Source organism: Trachemys scripta, chromosome 2 (assembly GCF_013100865.1).
Source record: "Trachemys scripta elegans isolate TJP31775 chromosome 2, CAS_Tse_1.0, whole genome shotgun sequence".
Classification (NCBI taxonomy): domain Eukaryota; kingdom Metazoa; phylum Chordata; order Testudines; family Emydidae; genus Trachemys; species Trachemys scripta.
This window is the reverse complement of record NC_048299.1, coordinates 176,929,036-176,936,431: the sequence shown is the minus strand read 5'-3', so window position 1 is coordinate 176,936,431 and position 7,396 is coordinate 176,929,036. Positions and strand designations below refer to the sequence as shown.

Genomic DNA, 7,396 nt, shown 5'->3' with positions numbered 1-7,396 from the left:
AGCGTTTTTGCCGCCCCAAGCAGCAAAAAAAAAAAAAAAAAGCTGTGATCGCAAGCGGTGGTAGCTCTACTGCCGCTTCATTCTACGGCGGCAATTCGGCGGCAGGTCCGAGAGGGAGTGACAGCTCCACCGCCGAATTGCCACCAAACGGCCGGACGTGCCGCCCCCCTCTTCATTGGCTGCCCCAGGCACCTGCTTGCCTCGCTGGTGCCTGGAGCCTGCCCTGGGGACAGTAAAGTCTGAGAATAAGCATTATTGATTGACCTTTAACATGAGGAATGATGAAGGTCCAGATCTTCTCCAGGTCTAAATCAGTGCAGCCAGTAGAGCTGTGCCCATTACAGCTGAGTGTCTGCCCATAAAATAATTGTTAGAAACATCTATTTTTAATTGCATTCATAGTCCTCATTTCCTTAAAAGAGGACTTCCTCGTCCCCATTCCTTTCCCCATCCAACAACTTTTTTTTTTCAGAGTAAAAGATCTAAAAGTTTTCAGAAAACCACATGGCACTTTTTTTATCTATATATCAAGGTGTTGCCAAATCCCTAACCCCTTTCCTGCTTTTCTCCCCTCTCATCATCTTCTGAGCCAGAGGGTTTTAGCAACTCAAGCATTTGTGAAACAGCTGACAGGATTTGGCCCTGATTTCATTTCTTCTCTGTAAAAAGTTTCAGTGTCGCAACTCTCTGGATGGCGTGCTTTGCTCTGAGATTCTGCCTGCACAATAGCTGGTTTTAAACAATTCTGTTTAATCAAGAGTGAAGTAAATGGCAGAGATTCAATGTTCTAGATCAGCAGTTTCCAGGATTGATACATCTTAATCAAGCAATTAGGTGACATTTTTTGTTATTGTTTGGTGTTTTCCACATAGGAGAAGGGAACAGATTTGCTGCTTTGCTCTGATGACTGCCAGCAGCAGTGTTTGTTGTTAACAGAGACATTTACACCTAACCACCAGTTGGCAGGTGTTAACACTTTGTTACTTTCTATTCCCACATGCTGAGGATTGTGGAAGGCTGCCAAGCTCTCTGTCTTGTGTAACACTTCAGTTTTACAGTAACAACAACACAATTAAAAAAACTGAATGATAGGCAAAGGATTCAATTCTTTTGTTTCCTTTTCTACCTACTATACCTGAAGGGAATAGCAGGCTTTGTGAAAAATCTGAATTATTTAATTTTTGTTGCTTCAGGGGCAAATGGGTGAAGGCTGGAGGGATATTTGTATTATAATCCGGTGTTATAAGAAGCACAAGTTGCATATTATATGCCCTGACATTTGCATTCTGGTTCTGACATTTGCATTCATTTGTATTCAGAAAAGGTATGATTATTAATATAGCATAAAATGCATGGAGATAATAAGGAAAGAGGATTGTAATGCTTTGATTCACTTTTGGATAACTCTGGCATGTGGGAAATGTTATTTTCCACTGGTACATCCTTTCTGCAGACCACAGATGTGTGCAGTCCAATATCAAGTGACTGTGATCAGGAAAAATCTTAGGAAATAAAATATTCCTTCTCTATGAAATATAGCAAACATCTATGAAAAAAAACCCTCCCTCTCTTTCTCTCATCCACATGCGTCACATATAGTTGCCTTGTCAGGGCAGTTACTTTAGCCACAGGATCCTTGTTTTATAGTCAAGTAGAGTCCACAGTGATTGATTTGTTGCTGATGCAGTGAAGTTTGATTGATTTTGATTTACAGACACAGATGGGGTGCAGGGCAGCTGCAGAATCAAGTGCACAGTGTGCGGCGGTGAGTGTTGTCTTGATGTGAAACCAGTATCTGCTGCCATTAAGCAGGCCTGTAGACTGAAAGCCATTGGACTAAATTCTGTGCTGACTTACATCAGTGATTGATTTCCGCCACTGACATCAGTGAGTTTACACGGAGTGACCAGTAAGCCAACCCAGAATTTGGCTTACTATTTCCCCAGTCTATTGAATTATCCCTCCTGTGCAGTGAAGTGGGATTGCACATATTTGCTTTTGTATGGCGTGCTTCAAAAGGAGGCTTGGTGGAAATGAGTGCAATTCTGTCTCCTGATAGTGGCATTATGATTGGGGCAACCGTCACTTTAATTCAATGAGGTATGCAAGATGGTAATGTGGACACCCTGGAATTACCTAAGTAGACGAAATTAGAGTATTATGGGGGTGGTGCAGTAATGGTTATGCCACAGTAGTGACATCAGAAGCACAGCGGCTAAAGAAAGAAGGGACTGGCAGCAGCACTGGTAGCAGTAGTGTAGTTAGTGTAAGCCACAGAGCTAGAAGGATTACAGGGACAGAACTCAATGCTTCCCTCTATAGGAGGAAGGGGAAAGTCAAGCTGCTGGCAGGCTTTATTTACATAAATCATAATTTTGCATACCCATAGTTGCATGTAGTGTGTTGCGTTGCATTCTTTTGAGTTTATATTCTGATCTGATGAATGCTAATAGTTTGTTAATATAACTGTATTCAAGAAAGGGCACATGAATTGTGTATAAAGTTGGTCACCCTCAGCTGGCCTTTGGCCCCTAGGCGAGAGGTGTTTGGGTAATCTCTGCACGCTGCCTCTGCCCCCAGTGCTGGCTCTGCAGCTCCCATTGGCCTGGTACCTCAGCCATTGGGAGCTGCGGGAGTGGTGCCTGCGAGCACGGGCAGCGTGCACCGTGCAGAGAAGACTGGCCCCTCTGCCTAGGGGCCGGACATGCAGTCCACCTCGGGGAGCAGAGCAGCGCGGAGCCAGGGCAGGCAGGGATCCTGCCTTAGCCCTGCTGCACAGCTGCTCAGAAGCTGCCCGAGGTAAGCTCCTCCCAGCTGGAGCCTGCACTCCACACCCCCTCCTGCACCGCAATCTCCTGCCCCAGCCCTGAGCCCACTCCCCCACTCCAAACCCCCAGCGGCCCAACAAAATCTAATAGCCCCGGGCCCACAGGAGAGTTAATCCAGCCCTGGGTGGGAGATGTCTCTCCTGATTTTTTTTTTTCATGTTAGTGCAATACTGATGCTGTGGTCCTAGTGAGTCAAGAAATGCCCCTCTCCCTTCAAAAGGCCAGGTCTGGAATGCAGATGGTTCACAGACGGGATCATTAATGTATTCTGCCATGGTGCTGATGCTTCCCTTTGTTTTGTTACTAATTAATTATCCTGGTTTTCAAATGGCTGGCTCCTAGGTGTCAAAGGGTAACTGGTACAGATAGCAGAAAGCTAACACTAACTTCACTTCATTATTTTTTTTTTGGAAACTTAAAAATTCCAATCTTGTTACATTAAGCTAAGTCATGCAGAAATGCACCAGCTGTTCTTTGGATAGTGGAAGCCAAATTCAGCATTACATTCTTTTTTCTTTGTTTTTCAGAGGCCCATTCTAAAACTACTTGACACATTAAGTAAGGGAATCTTATCTGTGCTCTCCTTCCATTTATTTGATTTTCCTAACTTATTTCTTAAGGTGGACTGTTTCCAGCACTTAGCAAGAAAATAAAATAAAAAAAAGTCAATGAATTCATTTACAGGCTGGTTATTCAGCCTCCCGCTGAAGTGGGGAGGCTCACTGGTGTTGAGGGAATAATTATATCTTCATACCCCCATTCTCCTGTGATGGTTGCGCTGCTCTGGACAGTCATAGCCCAGGGATCGTTCTGACCAGGTGAATGAAATCAGATTACTGGACTCTTCTTTTTAATGAGAGTTCTCTCTGCTGGCATGTTTGCTGAACCTCCATGGTCCCTTTGCCTCCAAGGAGGAGATTAGTGCTCTCTTCTGCTCCCTGTGGAAGAGCCTTTTGCAACTTATCCTTTTCCTTTGGAAAATAAAATCCCCATTATATTTTCCCCTGTTTACTTTATCCCACCAGCTTGGCTTCCATTTGGAAGGGAGAGGATCTTCACTGGAGCACGTTAGAGAGGGCTGGAGACTCCCATTACTTATTAGCAATAGCTGCTGCTGACGTCGGGCAGCCAAACCTGGAGCCAGCCCTGGCCAAAGGGCTCCTGCCCCCACTCCCACACTCGGAAGAGGAAATTTGAATTTGGAATGGCGGGTACCACTTGAAGGACATTCCTCTAGCAGACAAGGTTTCCCCCAGCACTGAACAATGGAGACCTGCTTCTGCACCCAGCAGCTCAGCTGTCTCCTGTTTCCCTGCACAACATGTTGGGGACACAGCACAGAGTTCAGCAAGGCAGTTTAAACAGCTGACATTGGCCTGCCTCTCATTGGATCACCATCACACCCTCATTACAGGGCTCCATGGTGCTGACGTACAGTTTGGGATGGCCTTGGGCACAGCAGCAGAACAATTTGTGAACCAACACTGCCAGTTGGCTCTCTTATCAGCGCCTGCTTGAAGGGATCACCTCTGTGTCAGCAGCAGGTAGTTCTTGAGCCGGTTTGTTCAGGACAGCAATCATTTTTTGTGTATGTGCAGTGCCCAGGGCAATGGGGCCTGACCTGGGTGCTCATGTAATGCTGCTGATCATTTCAGATCTCAGGAGGAAAGGGCTGCTTTGAACCTCTTCAGTTTGCTGTTTCTAATTTCTGTAACAGGATTCCCCAGAGCCAACATTCAGTCCAACTACTGCTATTTAAACACTAGGTATAAAGGCTTGAGTCATGTCACTTTAAGAGGACAAGGAACTGAATGTTAAAATCAGGGGCTTCCTTGAGGGGTCAGAATGTCAGGCATAGATTGCATACATGACGAACATGAAGTCAGGGTGTGTCCTTGCATCTGCCTAGAAGCAGCATGCGGTACACAGCATATACAGTTCTGCTGTGCCGCCTGCATTTGCACCTTGAATCTGCAATATTTCAATGATGATTGAGGCAGTTTTAGGACAACTTATTTATCTGACTAACAAGAAATACAGTAAACCCAGCTGTATTTAGTCTTTGCAATGGAATCCCGTCTCTGAGTATAAGAGTCTTAAGCTGGTCATGAGGAAATGTGGCATTGCATAGTGCCCTTCCTGCTGAACTTAACCCTTTATAGCACAGAAATTATGTTTGGGAAGGCCATAATGCATATATATACATGCATTCAAATTATGCTGACTCCTTTTCATAAGACTGTGTAATTTATGAGTTGGTATTTTTTTATTCATCCACCTTTCATTACAGGGATTTGTCACTGTTATTAGTGTTTTAAATCAAAGTGTTTTTAACTTAAAAGACAAAGCTATAAAAAAAGTCAAAATCAGATGATTGGTGTAGGTCACTGGAAGGTTACAGCTGAAGTCTCAACTGAACACATTATCAATGATTGCACTAGGTATCAGTCTGTAAATTACTGTATCGTGGCATGGTGGACTATCTTGATCTTCATATGCTAATTTTAATTGGCTAGCCATTCCATCTCTCCCTGCATACAGTCTTGTTAACGCATGAGAAAGGAGTGGACGGGCTAGCAAATCAAAAGACTAGGTACTTAGTGCAAACAACATTTTATAATAATTCAAAGAATATGAAAACATTCACACTTCTGATGCTGTCTCTTCTGTGTGCCAAAGACTGTGTTGGGAACAAAAAATGACAGAGTTTTGAAAGCCTTTTCTCTGTCAAAAATTGTAAAGAATATGCAAATGGGCACCAGCACAAGTGTAATATGATTGCTGCATGTTTAGAAGGATGTCATTTAGGCCCCAATCCAGCAAGGTACTTAAGCACGTGTCTGATTTTAAGCATGCAAGTAATCCTATTGAAATCACTGGAACTATTCATGTGTTTACAGTTAACCATGTGGTTAAATACCTTCCTAGATCCAGGCTGTGACAAACAAAGGGGCAGGGGAGCTCCCTTTTATGGACACCCAGCCAGCCAGTTAGCTACAAAATCCCTGTTAGCAGCTGGTCTCCACTTGATTTACCTGTAATGGTTTAAAAAGTCCATAGGTAAAAGGGAGGGAGTGAGCACCTGGCCAAAACAGCCAATGGGAAGGCTAGAACTTTTTAAAATTGGGGAAAAAACTTCCCCTTTGTCTGTCTGTGTTGTTCTCCTGGAGAGCAGAGACAGGGATGGAACTATGCTGTGAAAAGCCTTGGGCCAGATATGAAAATCATCAGATCATACCTAGAAACTACTCTTTTGAAACCCCAGATATGTAAGTAGATCAGGAAATGTCTAGGAAGATGCGATTAGGTTTATCTCTTTTATTTCTTTATGGCTTCTGGATTCCTCTGTGCTTACCACTGGTGCTTTTGTTTTGCTTGTAACCTTTAAGCTGGACCTCAAGAAAGCTATTCTTGATTCTTAATTTTTGTATTTGCTCTTCCCCGGAAGATGCATGGGTGAAAGGTCTTGAGGGTATCCCACAGGAAGGAATTCCCAAATGCACCTTCCTGAGTTCTCAAAGGGGTTTTTGCACGTGGGTGGTGGCAGCATGTACCCATCCAAGGTCAGAGAAAAGCTGTAACCTTGGGAGTTTAATACAAGCCTGGAGTGGCCAGTATTAATTTTTAGAATCCTCGCGGTCCCCAACCTTCTGCATTCAAGGTGCCAGAGTGGGGAATCAGCCTTTACACAGGCCTTGCTGCCTTTGCACTAGAAATGCAGAAAGATACATTTGTGGTTACTGCCTGACTACAATAATACTTACAAGTGACCAATGATGTCCATAGCCAGCAAGAACTTTCTCACTCTTGAGTAATACAGAGTATGTTTTAATGCAGAATGCATGAAAACCCTTGTTCAGTACAGTTTCTAAATGAGTTTCTTGCAATTTTTTATTTTCTTTTTTTTAATTAGAAAGGTCTCTTGCCTAGAAGTTTACCTGGGATGAAAGTGAAGCAAAAGAATTTATCATGGATAAGGTGGGTCTAACAGTTGTGTAACATGACAAGGAAAACAGAACCTTGTTTCGCGGATCTTTTGGTCTGAGGCACTTAACTCCAGTTGCAGTACAATAGTACAGCATTTGATAGGTGTAGGTAAATGAAGTGCTTAATATGTAATGAAAGAGGTGCCGGGACTCAAGCAATTAGGTGCCGGGACTCAAGCAAATATTTTACTTTCATAACTGGCGCAGCAAGCCCAGAGGTTCTGGGGCTATGAACTGCCAAGCCTGAAGGTGCTGGGGCTCTGCCCTGGCACAAATTAAGCCCTGGGTAAATGTCATTAGAATGGCCACACATTCTTCTTTCTGTAGCTTCCCCAGGAAGCTTAGGTTTAAATCCATCATACGCAATGAACTCCGTATATGTGCCAATAATATTCTTAATCATTATTAAATTTTCTCTTGAGCCGATTTGCTGCGTGAATATTGCTCGGCATGCCTACAAAGCTCTAATTGTTTGTATATTTGGTTTGCTTCCGTCTAACTTTAAATAAATGTGTATGGGAGTGTGAAGGAGTGAGAAGCACAGTGGGGAAAGTAACTGAAATACTTCCCTGATAGATTGTA

At 43.6% G+C, this 7,396-nt stretch overlaps 1 long non-coding RNA gene across 1 annotated transcript in view; it reads left to right on the top strand.

Annotated features, from left to right (window-relative positions):
* Window positions 1–6,925, top strand: part of LOC117871626 — a 66,842-nt gene extending 59,917 nt beyond the window's left edge. Inside the window, exon 3 of the long non-coding RNA XR_004644307.1 lies at window positions 6,742–6,925. This is a non-coding gene — a long non-coding RNA (uncharacterized LOC117871626). The remainder of the gene's footprint in view (window positions 1–6,741) is intronic.
* Window positions 6,926–7,396: the final 471 nt, after the last annotated feature.